At 39.5% G+C, this 19874-nt stretch overlaps 3 protein-coding genes across 3 annotated transcripts in view; all 3 read right to left on the bottom strand.

The window, feature by feature from the left end:
* LOC115755168 overlaps positions 1-19874 on the bottom strand; it is a 463587-nt gene that overhangs the window by 206810 nt on the left and 236903 nt on the right. The gene's annotated exons all lie outside the window — the stretch shown is intronic.
* LOC115731259 (disease resistance protein RPS2-like) overlaps positions 1-19874 on the bottom strand; it is a 253309-nt gene that overhangs the window by 94720 nt on the left and 138715 nt on the right. The window lies entirely within an intron of this gene.
* The window catches only part of LOC115755147, a 237035-nt gene continuing 231104 nt past the window's right edge, over positions 13944-19874 (bottom strand). The window contains exon 5 of the mRNA XM_048279313.1: positions 13944-14596. The gene's annotated coding sequence lies outside the window, so the exon portion shown is untranslated. The remainder of the gene's footprint in view (positions 14597-19874) is intronic.

Genomic DNA, 19874 nt, shown 5'->3' with positions numbered 1-19874 from the left:
TCCTCCGGATCGATCCACAGTGAAAGCGCAGATTGTGCCAAGATGAAAACAAGAAGAAGTTTAGAACCCCACCTCAAAAGCGAGACATGGGCATCTCCATTTCCTTTAGCAATTGATGTAAGAGGTCTTCCAAAATAGGGTACCAGAAGGAGGCATCACGAAGGAACGTGCAAGTCTGTCAACAAACAGGTTACTACATAGAATTAATTGAAAACCGGGATGAACAGCAACTTAGGAGTAGGCTTGGAAAGTGGGATAATCCCCATAAGTGCAAGATTAACGACCAACAACACCAGAATAGGCGCCTCAATAATAGATGGGCCAGTTAGTGGCCGCCTTACAACGCATTCCTTGAACGAAAATCTCAAATTAATACAACGAAAATCTCAAATTAGTATACACGCGATAAATTACTCCAAACTAATTTTTTGACTATCAAAAATCCCACAATGATACATCTGTGAAAAATTTATCCTAATTTAATTTCAGTTAAGTTTTACTATCAAATTGCCGAGTTGGATGATACGTAGCAATTGACAAGGGTACCTATTTAGGATTTTTACCATCCGTTTGTCATACGTGTATCGGTTTGGAGTTTTTGTAGCATTAACCCAATTTAACGGAAATGAGCGGAGGGTAAATTTGTCATAAGGTATCGATTTGGGATTTTTGATGGTAACAAATTTAATTTGAGGTAAATTTGTCACGGTGTATCTATTTAAATTTTTTTGTGGTTAAAAAATTAGATTGGGATAAAATTATCATAAATGCACAAATTTAGGATTATGAAGGATGGGGAAAAGACAAGATGCAAACCTAGAAATTTTCCAATCAAGCCCAAAATTTGAAATTATGAAGTATTTCTCTATGTACGCTTCGAGTCCATTTTAAGGAAAAATCGAAAGGACGTGGTATTTAAAATTTCTTATCGGTCAAGGAGTTTTTCTTTTTATCAAAGAGTGATTTGTAATTAAGGGTATTTTGTGACAGAAATTGCAGCAAAAACCCAGTTTCCTAGTAAATGTACCAGATACATAGAATTAGTATAATTTTGTCGGAGAAAAGACACAACAAGGATTTGTGAAGTTAAGCTACGTGCCTGCAAGATTACAGCTAGGATTTTTTTTTTTTTTTTGGTCATAAGATAAACTTCATTACTAACTCACGGATGAAAGACATTAAGTTCAGAATCAAAACACAATAAATCCCATAGTGGGCGAGGGGGCATAGACAGCCAATTCTTGGGGAGAGCATTCCTTCTGTGAGCTTTCGCAATCCAATCCACGGCTTGATTTTTCCCACGATCCTCATGAACTATTGAGACACCAGCGAGTTGGGCCAAGAGCTGTTTACTATCTTCCAAGATGGGCTTCGCATTCCATGGGCAGATAACTTGGTCTGATAAGCACTCTTTAACTGATACGCTATCAGTACTAACTATTACCTTCAGATCAGATGAGTGTACTTCTCGTGTCTTCGCTATCCTCGACAGAGCCTCACGAACAGCTAGGGCTTCGGTCTCCAGAGCAGATCCAGCTTCAACTTTCACGGCGAAGCCGTCAATAATTAGTCCATCGGAGTCCCTGCAGATACCAGCTATCGATCCCTCCAAGGCATCGCTGATCCAAGATCCGTCAACGTTATATTTCATGGTCCCCTTCTCCGGGGGAACCCATCGGACAGGTGAATCATTCTTGCCTTTCTTGCGATTTTTCACGAGTGGGTTCCATCTCCTGAAAAGAAATTGGTCTGCTTCTGCATCTTCTGAATAGGTTCTCGGACATGGCTTCAGCCCTTGGAAGACCAGGTTATTGCGGCCCTTCCAGATCCGCCAAAGTATTCCAGCGAAAAGCTCGTTTGACAGTGAAGTAGAGTCCGAGGTAAGTATCTGTGAGATCCACCTTTCGATTCTGGTAAAAGATTTCCTACATTTACCAATGTTCACTTACTGTTATGGTTTGAGCTATCGGTTGTCATAAGGATTGAGAAATATAGGCGAATTAAAACTTGCATAACGAAGATCACGATCGAATTTCAAGTAATAAGATTTCTCAACAATAACCTTGCACTCGAGTTTTGCACGTTGGAATTTTTAAGCGCTTCCCTGGACAAGTCGACTCATATTGATCGAATTGGGGTGTCAACATGGCCGGGGCCTAGGGGTCTAATACGAGCCGCCATAGTGTCAAACTCGAGATGGAATCAACTCCATACTTGATGTTTAAAACTAGATTTGAGCTTGACCAAGTATTTATTTCTTGTTGGAGCTTTGATTTGAATAAGAATTTGATATAGTATATCTAGGTATGTGTATGTGTGGATGATGATATCTGTGTCCAATGTTAGAACAATTAAATTTCTCAGAGTAAGCTTACAAAATTCATTTTGAGCATTGGCGAGCTCGAATTTCAGTTTGACAAGATATTTGAGTAGCTCGAGTTAAAGCTTGACTAAACATTAGTTCTCAAATAATCATCAATCTAAGCTCGAACAATTCGTGAATGACTTAGTTTCATTCTTAGCAGGCCTTCATATATGCTCGCCGTGAGAGTAATAGAGTATGGACTGGGTGTTGGTAAATGAATTTCCCAACTTGATAACCCCCGTGAGGGATCATATCTTGTGACAGCACTAGTCGGCTAATTTACGTAAATTCTCATTGTAATATGAGGATGTCAGATAGCATGGTCTGTAAAAACGTCAACAAATTTGTAAATTCTTTAAGGGGGAGGCTCCTCGTTTGGCCTCTCAATCTAAATTACTTTAAAAACAAATTTTGGTAATAACTCGGATTTAATTTTAAAGGAAATCGGTTGCAATTTTCGTCATTTAGCACTTAAAAGCAAAAATTGGCCACTCTCCACTTTATTACCATACGACACACAAACTACAATGAAGTAAAGTAAAAATAAAAGAAGAAAAAATTGAGACACAAGATTTATGTTGCCCTTAAATTAGGGTTACATCCAATAATGAATTTCACTATAAATAGCATCTCGCTTCTCTCTGCTACATCCTTAATTACAAGTGAAATATATAATATATAGCAGTATCTATTTATGATCCTAAATCCAAACTACTAATAACAAAATATGGGCTCAAACTATAAAAGGTCCGAACCGGGGCAGCGACACCTTCAGGGACGACCCCACCTAACCTCCGTCTGAGCCCCCATGCTTTTTTGTTGATGAGGAGTATGAACTATACCCAACACACTTCTCCTTGCTGTCTAAAAGTAAATAATAAATCGTTAAACCAAAACTATAAAGTGGTAATTGTATCATTTGACGAGGGACTATCTATCACTTGAAGATTTTTAATAAAATATTCAAACAGCATGTGCGAAAGGGAAAAAAAAAAAACTTAAAAGACATCAAAACAGACAAGTAAGGGAGACCAAGAGACGAGCAAGCATAAGCGGGCCTGAGGGAGCGACGGAGACATATTGGAGGGAGGGCGCACGGTAAGTGGTGGAGCTTGATGGCCACATAAGCGGGGCTCGACGGCAGCGCGATGGCGGCTCTATGGTGGCTAGATCTTGGTCAGCATGAGAGACGGGAGAATGAGAGAGGTCGAACCCTCAACGAACATGAAAGGGGATTGGCAGAGGTAATTCCATATATATTCTTTTTTGTTTTATGAATCGGACTGGTCAGGCAATCATTCGGGTCCCAAACTTAAAGATGGTTTGAGGCCCGATGGCCCAGCCCGATATTATTTGAGCCCACAATTATTGGGCCGTTGGATTTGGGTTTTCGGGCTGTTTTTTTTTTTTCTATCCTAGAAGCCTACTAGTAGTAGTATTAGTGGGACCTAAGTATAGAATATTACATATCGATGTACATATTCGCGACTAGTGTGTAGGAAGACACGTGTGTGCAAATTAGGAGGAGAAAGAGGAAAAAAAAAAAGGGAAGGTGGGTCAATTAACATAACGCAATTTCATTTCTGAAATCAGAGGACCCCAATTTTTTACTGAACTTTTCATGCACAGTGATAGACCCCCGTTTGAAATATTCCATAAAAAATTATACGAGATTGGGGAGTACGGCAGTATGTAATGTTAACTTTAGGAGGGAAGAAGAACCCAAGCAAGAGCGGCGACCTTGATGCCAAACGCCGGGTTGACTGGCGGCGTGGATACCGCGGTGGTCGGAGGACAAGACAGGTTGAGCAGCTCGGCCCGACGGCTGGAGAGAGAGAAAGAGAAAGTGTGGAGATTGTGTGATTTTGCAAGAACGACAGCAAGAGAGGTGTTAGCGAGTAAGACCGGAAGAAGCAGAGTGACCGATGCTCAAAGCCCAAGAATTAGAAAACCCACGGATTTTCTTCTTCTTCTTCTTCTTCTTCCCATTTTAATTTTTTCAAAGGTCAACAATTCTTGATTTTTTATTATTCCCAGTTTGTTTTAACGAGAGGAAATTCATTTATCATGATTTATTAATTCATGTTGATGTCATATTGGTAATCCGGTAAAATTTTCAATTATAGATCTAGGGAAATTGAAAAAAGTATTTCTTAAGAATTTTAGTAGTGAGAAATAAAAGTGGAACATCCCTTTGACAATAGGAAGTATATGTTAGATATCGAAATTAATATTATGAAAAATCTCAAATTGGTACACCCGTAATAAATTTACTGCAAACTAATTTTTTGACGCTCAAAAATTAAAAAAGTTTAGGGCTCGAATTGCCCTCATTTTCTCAAATAAAGGTTTGAAATGGAGTTTGTTTCAAATAAGGGCTTGAAATGTCCTAAAAATTTTAAAGAATATTGACCAGGGATATTTTGTCATTTTCTTTTCTTTTTTTTTTCATTTTTCTTCTTTCTTTCATTTTTTTCCTTTCTTTTTGCCCTTCACCCACCGGCGAGGACAACCCTCGTCGACCTCGCCTCACCTAGGGGAGGGCCGGCCTTGGCTAGTCGGGCCTCGCCAGATTTGGGCAACGCCAGCAAGGCAGCCCTTGGCTTGCCTAGGCAAGGGCCGAGTAAGGCCGGTGGACAAGCCTTGCCGACCTCGAGGGCAGCCTTGCTTAGGCGAGGGTTGCCCTCGCCGGATCCGGACGAGGCCGGCGAGAGCCATCTTCCACTCGCCCAGCCTTTGCAGGTAGTCGACCGTCACTTGAGATCGGCCATTGGGGAGAAGGAAGGGCAAAAAAAAAAAAAAGGAAATGGGAAAACATAAAAGGAAAAATAAAAAAAATAAACGACAATGCCCTTGGTTAAGGTTTTCTTTGAAATAAAGGAGGTATGTCATGCGTTTATTTGAAATAAAGTTCACTTTAGAATCTTATTTGAGAAAATGAGAGCACTTCAAGTCTTTATTTGAAATTTTTCTCAAAAATCTCAAATCGATACATCTGTGACAAACCTCTTTTAATTTGTGTTAAATTTTAATGTCATATTGTTGGGTTGTATAAGTCGTGACAATTTTTTTTTTTTTTTTGTCTGTTCTATCTTTAACTCTTCTCTTTCGGACTTTTGATCTATCTTTTTATAGAGTACGAGAGTCAAACCTCATACTTATGATACTAGCATCCCCATTCCCCCAATCCCTTAATAAGCAAGGTAGCATGCCTATTGACACACGTGACAATTGACGGGTGTACCAATTTAAGATTTTTACTTCCATTTGTTATAGGTGCATCGGTTTGAGGTTCTTCATAGCATTAACCCAATTTAACGGAAACTAACAAAAGGTAAATTTATCGGTTTGGGATTTTTTGTGGTTAAAAATTAGTTTGACTTAAATTGTGACAATTTGAGGTTTTTGCTGGTTAAAAAAATTAAATTATGTTAAATTTATCACAAGTGCACTAATTTGGGTTCGTAAAAGATGAGTAAATGACAAGATGCAAACCTAGGAACTTGCCAATCAAGCCCAAAAGTTGAAATTATGAAGAATTTTTATGTGTACGCTTCGAGTCCATTTAAGGAAAAGCTGAAAGGACATTTGGTATTTAAAATTTCTTATGAGGAATTTTTCTATTATCAAATAGTGATTCGTAATTAAAGGTATGTTGTGACAAAAATTACAGCAAAAGCCCAGTTTTCTAGTAAAGGTACCACATGCATAGAATCGGAGTGTCATTTTGCAGGCGAAAAGATACAACAAGGATTTGTGAAGTTAAACTACTTACCTGCAAGATTACAGCAAGGAATTAGGAAAGGTGACTTTAAAAGATTTCCTATATTTAATAATGTTCCCTCACTACTATCGTTTGAGCTATCGGTTATTATAGGGATTGAAAAATACAGGGGAATAAAAACTTGCACGATGAAGAACACAACCGAATTTCGAGTAATGAGATTTCTCAACAATAACCTTGTTCGTTGGAATTCTTAAGCGCTTCACCGAACAAGTCAACCGATATTAATCGAATTGGGTGTCCACATGGTTGGGGCCTAGGGGTCTAATTGAGCCGCCATAGTGCCAAACTCAAGATTGACTCAACTTCGCACTCGGTGTTTAGAATTAGATTTGAGCTCGACCAAGTATTAGTTTCATGTTGGAGCTTGATTCGAATAAGAAGTCGATATTCTATATATACGCGTGTGTGTGGATGATGATGTCTATGTCTAATGTTATAACAATTAAATCTTCCAAAATAAGATTACCAAATTCAGTGAGTTGAGTATTGGCGAGCTCGAATCAATCTGACAAGATACTTGAGCAGCTCAAGTATATCATTAATTCTCATTTTAATTCTAGCATGTCGGAGAGTATGTTTTGTAAGTAACGTTAACAAATTTTTAAATTCGTTAAGGGGGTAGGTCTTCATTTGGTCTATCAATCTAAATTACCTTAACACCAAATTATGATAATAACTCGGATTAGGTTTCAAACGAATTCAGTGGCAATTTTCGCCATTTAGCCCTTAAAAGTGAAAATGGGCCACTCTCGACTACTTCCCATTATCTAAAAGCAACTAATGAATTGTTAAACCAGAATTATAATATGGTAATTGTATCTTTGAACGAGGGACTATTTATCACTTGAAGATTTCTAATAAGAAATTCAAATAGCATGTACGGAAAAAAAAGAAAAAAGAAAAGAAAAGAACCCTTGAAGACATCAAACGGGCTAGTAAGAACCTGTTTTCTCGTGGTGGAGAGTGAGGGAACGTAAGGGAGACTAAGAGACGAGCAAGAGTAAGGGGGCCTGAGGGAGAGACTGGGACAGATAGGAGGGAGGGCGTACGGTGAGTGTGGGCTCGACGGTGGCACGGTGGCGGCTTGGTGGCTGGATCTTGGCCAGCGTGAGAGATGGGAGAATGAGAGAGGTTGCGTTCTCAACAGGCGTGAAAAGGAATTAGCAAAGGGGGCTATATATGTTCTGTATATATTATTCTTAATTTATTAATCGGACCGATCCGGCAATGACTCGAAGATTGTTTGAGGCCCGGTGGCCCAGCCCAAGACTATTTGAGCCCAAAATTATCAAGCCAGTCTGGGTGGTTCGATCCGGGTTTTTTTTTTTCTTTTTCTTTTTCAGCTTCTTCTTATTCTGTTTTTATTTTGCTCCCCTTTTCTGATACACTCCTAGCAGTAGGATTAGCAGCAGCAGACGTGTCATGTTATTTGGACTGAACTCCATTAATTACATGACCTAAGTTTACAATTTTGCATATCAACATATATATATGTATGTATTTGTATATGTATATATTCAAAACTATTATGTGAGGCGGACACGTGTGTGCAAAGTAGAAGGAGAAAATGGAAAAAAGAGTGAAGCAGGTCATTTATCATAACTTAAATTTATTTTGTAAAATTAGAGGATTCCAATTTTTGGCTAGATATTTTATGCGTAGTGAGAGAGAGGGGGAAATATTTCACAAAAAAATTATACGAGATTAGGGGAAAATTTTCAATTAAAGGCCCAAAGTATCTTCGTTTTCTCAAATAAGGGCATGAAGTGGTCTTTATTTCAAATAGGAACTGAAGTGATTATGCATGTTTCAAAGAAGGGTCTCTCCTCCCCGGCAAACCGGCCGGCTAAATATTCAGGTCGGTCAGGAGCATTTTCATCAAAATACGGTTTTAATTCAATTTTAGTTAAATTAAATTAAAAAATTAAAACAAAAAATTAAAATAAGAAAAAAAAAAAAGAGGAGACCCAAGCGGGAGGCTACCCTCCCGCCTATGGAGGGTGGGGCAACGGTAGTTTCTGTCGGGGTCACCGACGCCTCGGCAGGGGGCAAGAACCCCGACGACCGTCGGCGACCATGGCGAGGGCTAACAGGCCCTCGCTACGACTATGAGAGGGTCGCGACCCCCTCCCAGATCCGGGCGAGGGTCGGCAGCCCTCGCCCTGGTCCGGCCTAGGGTGACGGCCCTTCCTCGAACCCGGGCTAGGGCCGACAACCCTTGCCCAAATCCGGGAGGGGGTCGCAACCCTCTCCAAGTCGCAGCCCACTCGCAATCGCGGCAAGGGCCTACCGACCCTCGCCACTAGTCGGCGGGATTGTCGTCCCCCGTCGAGGCGCCGAGGACTCCGACAACAACCTTTGCCGCCCCACCACCGGTGGGGCGGCGTCCACAACCCCTCCCGCCTATGTGCTTTTTTTTAAAGCTTTCTTTTTAAATTTTTTGAAAACTAAAATATGAATAAACAAAGAAAGAAATTCAAAAATAAAAATAAAAAAAAGTAAATGACGAAAATGCCCATAAGTGATTAGTGAGAGGCCTTTTTTTTAGATTGATATGGCCACTCGGGCATTTATTTGAACAATATTCATTTTAAAGCCTTATTTGAAATAATAATAGCACTTTAGGCTCTTATTGAAAATAAAGTCTAATTCAGATTCTTATTTGAAAAAATGAGAGCACTTAGAATCTTTAATTGAAATTTTTCGCCAGATTAGGATGTGCACGGACGGCAACAATAGAAAATATGAGCTGCCCATGGGCCATGGGATATTACTTACGTCATCCCCTATCCATTCATCTTACGACATGTGTCTTGAGCGGCCACCAGTCAGAAAAAAGAAAAACGCTCCTCTCTTGACTGTCATGGACGGTGACACTCCCTCTCTCTCTCTCTCTCTCTCTCTCTCTCTGTGGTTAACCTGAACACATTTTGCCAATGAAGATGGTGGCGGCGGCGGCCATCCATGGACGATTAGCTCAAGGCTTGGGACAAGAGGCTCAGGCGTATCCGTGATACGGTCGGCTCGGTCAGCAAGGCCGGCGAGGGAGGATTGCTCGAGTCCTCGAGCTTGCAGCTGCCATGGCCTCTGGAGCTCGAGCTTTGGGTCAGCCTGCCACGGGGGCGAGCAACTGCAAGCTCGACATCTGGTGGCCATGGCCCCGAACCGGCAAGGATGCCTCGGCCATGGTTACTCAAGCTCGACTTGTGACTCACGACCATGGCTGCTCGAGCTCGAATCTGGGTTCCCCAGCCACGGGTGAGCTGTAAGCTCGATATTTGGCGGCCATGGCCGCAAACCGACGAGATACTCGTCGATTGATATTTTGGACGGCTTAAAGTCCATCTTTGTGAGACGCACGAAGGGACAAGGATCCATCGGCGGTGAGCCCATTGCCAGGTACTCCGATTGTGCTCTTCGCGGCGGCCAACAATGGCGGTGGCTCAGGCTTGAGTTCGGAGAAGAAAGAGGGGTCAGGCAGACCCGCCCCGGGGGCGGGGGGCGCGGGGGGGGTTGTGGGGGAGGGGAAGAGAGAGAGAGAGCGAGAGAAAAAGACAGTCTGGGACCGTGATCGTGAAGAGAGAAGAGTGGTGGGCTCGCTTGGGACACGTGTCGCAATATGAATGGATATGGAGATCATGTAAGCAATGCCCCGTGGCTAGCCAATATTTTCTCCATGGGCGAGTAATTCATTAAAGCAGCTGTGCAAGTTATCAAAAACATTAGACCCCCCCAAAAAAAAAAAATTATCCAAAACACATCTATGTGACGTCATAAATGACTAAAAGTGGGACTGACTTAGTCTAAAAGAAAACAAAGAATAAATGACGGAGTGCACTTTGGGGCCAAACTCAATTGTTTGCTTCTTTGTAGCAGGGCAAAGAGAACCAAAAGGGCGGACAAAGAACCCTACTATGACGATGTCCACATAACATATACTCGGAATTATGCTCGTGGGGCTTTTATGGGGTCCGATTCTCATAAAAAGTGATCCGAACGTGACACTTATGTACAAGATATGCAACGGCGTGCAAAGTACACCAACGATTATGCCGCAACTTTGGATCAACTCCTGACTGATCTAAGGTACAACCCTACGAACGGGGGATTAGACTACCACACTAGTGCTTCTCAAGGCGATGCCACATGCTTCGGCCGTGGAGCGGGTGTTGTTGGCTAGCTCGGTTGAATTGTGTTATTTGCATGGATTTTAGTTTTGATCAAATTAAAGAGTTATGCCCGTTCAATGTCGGAGCACAACTTTCACTTTTTGACTGTCGCACTAGATATGAGCAATATGAATTCCCCAACTGAGGTATTAAGTCCTCAAAAGTTGACAATCAATTAATGAACGAGAGTGTATAACAAGCTCACTATCATATGAAGGAGGGTTTAAAAACTATATTGTGTTGACACTTGTCCACATCTTGCTTAGGTTTGGTATGGCAAAGTGGTAAATTTTTTTATACCATTTTCTTTTTATTTTATATTTTATTTTACTTTCCTTTTCCTTTTTCTTTTCTTTAGAAAAATATATATATTTTTCTCCAAATTAGTTGAATATATAAGTTTCTAATTTTTTTTCTGGGGCAATCCCGTTTTGTACCTCGAATTAGTAGACAAGCTTCACTCATTGCCTTATTTATTCTATTTAGTATGTATGTTTTTATTTAATATTATGGATCCGGGGAAGTTTCATACAGTGGTTAGGGATCACTTGACAACCAAGAGAGGTTGGATAAAGAAAAGAAAATTTTACATTCTTGGTTAAAGTAAAAATAATTCGCTTATTTGACTTATTATCACTTTCTTCTATTGAAGTGATAACATTTTTGGACAATAATGGAGAAGTGAAATTCATATATAAATAAGGCCAGTTGATCAATTACACTTATATTAAGCAGTTATTAACAAAAGTTCCTGTTAAAACAACAATCGCATGGGCGATCGTAGAAAATTAGATACGAGCAATAGTAGTTCATATTGCATAAAATTTATAACTTTAGAAACATATGTACAAAACCCAGTGAAGCGAACAATGTCGCTAAGCCCAAATTTAATTCACACTAATGAAAAGTACATATGTAGCACTCATGTAATATTCTCTTAACTTTTATAATGTGACTTATCTTGTAACTATATTAGAGTGGGTTAAGCTCGTGTAAAGTTGAGCCAAATCGCATGCTCACGTGCAAGCTTTACCTAACAGTTTGCTTTTCATGGTCCCTTTAGCAAATCTCTGATTTTGCATTTCTAACTTCTATACATATGCGGGTAATAAACCTACAACCGATGCAAATCTCTAATTTTTCACCTCTAATTGTTATGCATATTTTGGCAATAAACTTCTAATCAATGTACAAGAAATAATATGATTATGTGAGGAAGATATGTTAATGTACCAGACAATTTCTCATATTTACCAAATGCATGACTAGTTGTTACTTTTATGATCAGATACATAAGTATAGACAACTCTAATGAGATAGTTTTCTTGATTTTCATATTTGAAAATTAAATGTTAACAAGTGTGCAAAATTAAATTAAGGGTCCATTTTGTTAGGATGCTGCGCACAATTATAACAAAGTAAAGCTTAAAAGCAAGAAAAAGAAATCGAGACACAATATTTTATCTTGGTTCACCCTTATACCAAGGTTACATCTAGTACATGATTCCATATATAGCCATAGCTATTCATGGGCTTAAGCCCAAACTATCAATGAAAAAATACGGGCTCAAACTATAAAAATCGTATAAAGGCTTGGGGGTGCCGCCCTTGCGACCCCCGTCAGGACGATCCCCCGAATCTTTATTTATTTTGTCGATGGGGAGTATGAGTCACACCGAGAACATTTTTTTATGAACATAATTTGTATTCATTTAGAATTGGAGAGGATAAATTTTGACTTAAGAATACAGTGATTTTTTGCAGAGTTTTTAAACGAGCTTCAGAATTATATAAACTTCGATAGGTCTTGAGAGAATTGTCACAATGACGTGTACTTTAGTGAGGACATAATTTATAAATGGCTGAATATTATAAATACACAATAAACACTATAGTTATGTTACAAACATAACTTTAACAAATGGGATTTTAATAAATCACACAATTTGGCATACATATATTGAAGACTTTCTTGAAGGTGTTTGAGAAGTCCCCTTAGGGATAACTTGCCTAACTGGTGGTCAATTGATGAACTTGGAGTGGAACTCGTTAGAGATGATTTAGACAATCTCCTAACCCTTTTAGTGGCTTAAATGTTTTTCCTCAACAGGGTCTTCCCATCCTGACCCTCTTAATTATAAATGGTATACGCAAATCACTGATGTGAACTTATTTCACAAGACTTCTATGATATTTCTAAGCTTTCGACCGCCTTAATGGCATCGATGACCTCGAAACCTCTTGCCGAATTATGATTGGGAAACGCATTCTTCTCTCCCTTTATTGTGCTTGTATCATCTAGCAGGACCGGGCCCTCATATCCTTGAAAGTGCAACAAAATTTTAAAACTTGTCAATTCAGTGCAATTAAGTACTTCCAATTAAGTTCTTCCGTTAATTCCATTCACTTAGAGTTTCGTGATAAGTTTTAGGACTTTCGGTGCATATATCCCAAACAAAAATAAAGAATAAGCTGGTTTTGCTAGCAATTCTTATTTTTTTTCTTTTTGCACTTCTAAATCTCGCGAAGCCCAAAAAAAAAAAAATGTCCTGCAATCAAAAGCTTAGAAATATAATAGAAGTCTTGTGAAATGGTTAAGTGCATGAACTCCTTCCAATGTTTCGTGCATTCTCTAATCAATCTGAAAAATGGCACCGACGTCCGGAAATAAACCTATTGGTGCTTCCACATTTGTATACACAAATTACAGATGTGAACTTAACCATTTCACGAGACTTCTATGATATTTCTAAGCTTTCGATCGCAGGATATTTTTTTTTTCTGCTTCGCGAGATTTAGAAGTGCAAAAAAAATCAAAAGAATTGCTAGCAAAATCAGCTTTTTCTTTATTTTTGTTTGGGATATGTGCACCGAAAGTAATAAAACTTATCACGAAGCTCCAAGTGAACGGAATTAACGGAAAGACTTGATTGCATTAATTTGACAAATTTTAAAACTGTGTTGCACTTTTAGTGGGCTAAATGAATTCGTCCGTTTGGGGGACTTCAAAATAAATGGTCCTTGAGAGCTTTTGGCAACTTCCCATGCTCATTTTCACAATTGACGACTTCAATGAATGAAGCTTTTCAATTGAGTCTTCTTCAATCGATCCATGTGGGGGACTTCTTTTATCGACTTTAACCTTGCATGCTCTTCACGTTAGATATAACAATCTAACTACAATTTTGCACCACCTAGATCATTATGTAATAATGCAGGCGATGTCTGTAAATTGACTTCCATTTTTGCCACTCCTCTAAAATCTTTAAGTTCCCCGACATCTTCGAAATTTTCCCTTTCCTTGAGAGAATCTAACCCTTGGATTTGGACATTTCATCATTAATTAACGAGGGGCAATCTATCTCTGAAGCACTTCTATCAAACTGTCATTTTAAAAATAGTTCACTTTATATTCGGAAAATATGGGGTGATCCTAACCAAAAGAATAATACCCCGTGACACCTATATAAGAGCTTGATTGCTTAACTCTTTTTCAAGATCTACCGGTCAGATTAAGCGGCCGCTCCGAAACCTTAAAGATTCACCGAATTTGAGGAGGTTCTTTCCAAGCAAGGTAGTAAGAGAATTGAAACTAGCACAAAAAGGAAGAAAGAAGAAAACAAACGCAGAAACTGAGTGCTTTTCATTGCTTCACTGCGGCGCTACTCAATCAAACAGGCATATTTACAAATCTTGAATTAATATCCAAGCTGCAACGGCCTAAAGTAATGCTTCCAATGTTCAACTCAATCAATGCGAATCGGGACATTACAGGCACCACTCAAAGTGGGGACTTTGAATGCAGCATCATCCCAATCAATGAGCTCAAACATGCAGACATTTGCTGCACACAGATGAGTTTCGACAGCCAATGCCCCCCAATGGGTGGAGAAGTACATGTAAAGGGTTCCTCTGGCTTGTCCATGGCCCTAATTCACTGGCCACAATCTAACTGAATACCGAAGAGTTGATAGTTGTTTGTTTTCCAGAATATGTTGCCTGCCGAATCCAACCAGAAGACCCTGGACATGTACATGTTTTGAACAGCCAAAACATGAAAATTGTCATATTGAACATGAGATATATCAGTGATGATGTAAGCTCCAGATCTTAGCAGGCTATTGGTATGACATCACGGGAACACTGGCTTGAAAAAGGGATGCTCTGAATCAATATCGCTGGCCAATTTAGGAGATGTGAGAGGCCTTGAAAGTGTAGGACCATGAAAATCCAGCTCAGAATGGCTCGCTCTTCGTGTGGACAGTTCAATCCCACCTGCAGCAAAACATGAGAACTTTATAGACATTGGCGTTGAACATCTCTTTAATTGACCGGCTATGGAAAGAGTTAGCAGACTGGAAATTACTGTTATCATGTAAACCAAAATCTGTTAATGGGACGGAAATAATTACGGATGCTCTTCATATCAGAAGAAAATCACTACCAAGTTTCACCAACATGCAAAAAGACTTGCGCAAAATCTTCAAGAATTTGAAAAGAGATGGCGAAAAGTGTGTGATGTAAGTTTAAATTGACCTCGTAAAACCACAGGTTGCTCAAGGAAAGTCTAACTGACATTATTACGCGTTATTAGTTCTACAGGTCATGTTGAGCCACTAGAAACCTTAAAGAAGTGCCAAATTTGTGAGTGTCTTTCTAAAAGGGAAGTTACAGAATTGACACTAGCGCAGAAAAGAGGAAAACATAAACAGAAACGAATATGCTTTTCATTGATTCGAAGCTACTGAGCAAAGGAGGCATAATCACATATCCTGGATTTATATCGACTCTGTAAACCGGCTCCTTACCTGCACTACAGAAAATGGAGATGTGGAACGCAGCGTCATCTCTATCAATAAGCTCAAACACATATATTTCCCATACGCAGATGAGTTCTTCTGCGAATACAGGCCAACCAGCAGCGAAGAACACCCGGATTTCATGCATATAACTTAAGAGCTTCACTGGCCACGATCTGTCTAGAAACCTAAGAGTTGCCATTTCCTCATTTTCTTGAATATGTAGCTTTGCAAATTGACCAGGAAAGTCCTTCTGCCACTTTCGGTGAGACAAATCCAAACTTTGTTTAGTGGATATTCTATCTCGGACGTGCTTTTATCAAACATGATTGCATGGAAAATGGAGTCCCCTTCAGATTTGAAGACCAAAAATTGGCCCTAACAGAGAGTAATGCTGTGCAAATCCATTCCAACCCCTTGATGACCGAACCATCTCATCACATTTTTCCTATTTCAGAGGCCTGATAATTGCCCTATTTTGACCGAACCAGCTCTTTGGTATTCCCTGAGGGAAGAATAAAACCCATCATCTAAATAAGCCTATCACAATTGATTTCAAATTCAACATGAAGAACATAACAAGAATGCATAACCCATAATGCACATCCCAAAGCACATCCTTTTTCAGTTCATTCAGATTTGGAATGTGGCATTAATGAGGGTGGGCATCTGGATTATTATGAACCTCACAAAGCCAATCAGAATAGAAGTACACTTCATTGATTCATCAAGACTATACAAAGGAGATATTATTTGGAATGCTGAATTTATTTTGGACCAGCCAAAGTGACACTTCCAGAGCATCTCAATCTATGTAAATAAGTCCTTACCAGCACTAGTGAATATGTAGACTCTGCACATCCTCTGCATGCAGAAGATTTTCTCTCGCAAATGCAGGCCAACCAGCAGAAAAGAATGCCTGCCCCCCGTCCATAGCTCCTCGGCTTCACCGTCCATGACCTGTCTGAATACCTGACAATCACAATTTGCTTGTTTTCCTGAATATGTTGCCTGATGAATTGACAAGGAGCAATCTGCCCATGTACATGGTAAAAAAACCAACATATGGTAAAAAAAGACCAAACATAAGCATGCACTAATGAGAGAATCAAATCCACAGAGCGCGAGTTTAACGGTAGTTGCTAGTTTCATGAGTTTTAATAGGGTAAACCATATAACGAAAGTCATCAATCTTAACCTGCAATCCAAAGTCAAATGTCAAAATCTATGCTCCTAGAGTGCAATAGGGTAAACAGTCAGAAGAAACCTCCCATGTCCTACACACACATCCAAATTTGAGCCACACAGACCACAAGCGCAGGGGAAAAGCAAAGACATCCATGACTGGATTATGGATGGAATTGAAAATTCTAAATGAAGCTATTCAATTCTTTCAAGCGCTGCTCAAACAAGCTTTTATCGAACTATTGGTTCAGTTTGACAAAGCAAACTCATCTTTTCCTTTTTCCCCAAATATCTGATTAATATAACAAAATTTAACAATAGTCTCCTCGTGCGATTTGCATATATATTCTACTTTTACGACATTGAATAACGTTATCGAATTTCTCCATATAAGAGGACTTGGATCCTAATCTTAAGACTGGCCTTGGCATTTGCTTTTCCAATAATTCGAGACAACTATGCACTAAAAAGGAGAAGATTGTTATCTTCTCGAACCTCCGTCCACCAGCTTACGTCCCAAAAACTGTCCTTTGATTCTTTTGCCTGCTTCAATTATTCCATTGTTAAGAGATATACCTGGTTTTAAACATATACCCATTAACATTTCTAGGAAAATGACATGTCATGTGGTTTTTTACACAAGCGAAGTCAACTTGGAAAAACACTAGAGAGAAGCAAGGATATGAATAGCCTTCATATATTTGACTTTCAGACATGCCAGTTTGAGTTAATAAGCTTGGGATTTTAGCTTGCCATCCTTAACACAAGATGGCCTCATCATCACCTTGAAAAGGGATGCTCCGTTTGAAATTTGTAGGAGGATTCAAGAGCACTGAGAGGGCTTGGGTGTGTGGGACCATAAACAACCAGCTCAGGATGCCAATCTGCTTGACTGTTTGGTCCTCCCTGTACTTATAAAATGACAGCTTTAGAAACAGTTTATGTACACTACATTTATTTGACTTGCTATGAAAAGATTTAGAATAGATTCGAAGTTAGTATTATTCCCACAACGTTATGTAATCAAACAAGATTGAAAAACAAAAGAGTTTCTTAAAATCTATTCAAGAATTTGTTAAGAACAAAGAAAAGAGAGTAATGTAAGCAGAAACAAGACTCAATTGCACCTTACCAAAAAAAAAAAAAAAAAACAGACTCAATTGCTAAAAGAAAGGCCACATGCCAGTGGGGATAGCTCCTTATCTTCACCGGCCACAATCTGTCTAAATGCCAAAGAGCCGAAACTTTTCTGTTTTCAAGAAAATGTTTCCTGACGAAGCCACAAGGAGTACTCTGCCCATCCACATTTTTCAAAACAGCCAGTGTGATAAACAAGAGACCACACATACTTATAGGAGAAGCACGCAATATGTATAGATTTTAGGGGCAATAATTGCTAGTAGTGTGATTTGAGGACTAGTGCTTTCAGACTCTAAGGTAGCCTACCATGATCTTCAAGTCACAGGCGCAAAAGGGAAAAACAGAGCCCTAGCTGAAAAAAGACGGCGATCGAGGAAGGTTTTACGAAAACCAGCTTCCGACTTGGACTAATTTAGGGGCAAGAAGACACGAAAATTGGAAGAAATTCTGGCAGACTGGAGAAATCATTGGCGAAGCGACTGTGAAGACACGAATTTGCCGGATTCAAGAGTGAAAAGAGAGTACCATCTTTGATGAAGTGAGGACTGTCGAGACTCGGCGTCGCACTTACATTCGTCTTCTCTCCAGCAATGGTGGGAGGGCGCGGCGCACTGTTCAGCTCGCAAGAAAAATCCAATGGGGGTTGATGATGATGTCGCCTGACCGAAGCAAAGAAACGAAAGATGAAAATATCTCATCATCATTCGACTTTTCTTCTTCCTCTCCCGGGGGGCAAAGGGAAAAAGGGAAAATGAAAATTGTGAAAGACATCAATTTCAATTGGGATCTACTTTACCTCATTTTTTATCGCGCATATATTTGTTTATGCCGACAACTTTTGTATGTCTCTATTGAGATCACCCATCCAATCACTCATCCAATGCTCGATCCCCATGCACTCCCAGCGGTCCCACTCGTATCCAAACAGTGTCCGCCTCCTTAGTCTTGGCGTGCTTAGCGTACCCTTAGAAAAGATCTTCATTTTAGGGCACTCTTCCACTTTAATCCACTCCAGGGATGGAAACCTCAAGATGCAACTTGTGAAGCATTCTAGGCTTGGCATATTACGGAGTGTCAAACATTCTAGCTTCTCAAAAGAAATCACTTGTCCTTCTCCATTTTCATCTTTTGCCACTACTTCTTTCATTCTTTCACATCCTATTATAGTCATACTCTCAAGATGCACCAAACTTGCGACCGCGGAAGCTGTCCCTAGATGTAGCAATCCAGAGGAATTCTTCACCACCAATTTCGTCAAATTCCGGAAGGATGTCACGGCCGGAAATAGTATTGTCAACTCGGGACAATCCCGGACCTCAAGTGTTTTGATGCTCCGAAGAATTTTGGACACTAAACAGTCTTCTCTCCACACACGCTTTAGCTTGTGTAGCTTGCTCAACTTAAGTACTGTTAAACTTTCAAGCACCGAATTTCTTTCCTCGTCAACAAATCCTTCATCGTGGAATATATCTTCAAAGGAGCTACGGAAGATCTCGAGGCTTTCCAGATTCTCAAATCTCTCTAGGAGGAATCTGGGGGGAAAGACGGCATTTTCCTCATGAAAGCATGCCATTGTTAGCGCTTTAAGCTTGCCAAAGATGTCATTAGGATATTTTCCATCCCGTATCATCTCAATGTCTTCATGGACTAATAAAAGTCTCTCTAAGTTTGGAAAGTCCTCACAAATTGCCAATACAATGAGAGAAATAAATTCAAGTAGAGGTTCAACAATAAATCACTAGTTGTAAAAGGTAAACCTGTTTCATTTGATTTGCGTGATAGGTGGCCATCTTCTTACAATTCATTAAATCCAAAGAACTCTACATACATATCTCAAGTAGAGGATGGTAGGGTGAATCTAAATTCCAGAGCCCTCCAACTCATCAAATTCCTCTTATATTAGGTATATCTTATCCGGAATTTTTTGTAATGAGGTGCACTCGTAATGTATCTAAAAATTATGGGGTCTACACCCTTAAAAGTGTGCTTAATATATAAGACATATCTTATTTCGTTTGCAAACTCATAGGTAACGGGCTTTGCAATTTCTATAGTGAAGCGGACATGAAATATAATGGGCGAATTAAAGAATAAGTTAAAAAAAATTGTTTGAGTTTATTTTTCTTAAGAGTTTGTAGAAAAAAAAAATAATAGAGCATAAAAGTACAACGTAGGACATGTGTCAACAATGGAGAGGATATCTCGTGTGAATCCTCATTGAGCACCATTAGATAAGAGTAGATTACGAACATAGTGTAATCAACGTAAATCATTATTATTTTTGTAGTTCTATGTAATGGAATATCCTAGGTGTTTCCACAAATGAAAAGTATACTTGAGATATCAAACATATCTTATGTTGTCGACAAATTGATTGGCAAGGAAAAGCATATTTCCTATAGTATCATAACGTGACATGTGATCATGCA

This window comes from Rhodamnia argentea, chromosome 5 (genome assembly GCF_020921035.1).
Source record: "Rhodamnia argentea isolate NSW1041297 chromosome 5, ASM2092103v1, whole genome shotgun sequence".
Lineage (NCBI taxonomy): Eukaryota > Viridiplantae > Streptophyta > Magnoliopsida > Myrtales > Myrtaceae > Rhodamnia > Rhodamnia argentea.
Note: the sequence above shows the minus strand (reverse complement) of the source record. Positions and strands in the feature narration are given on the sequence as shown.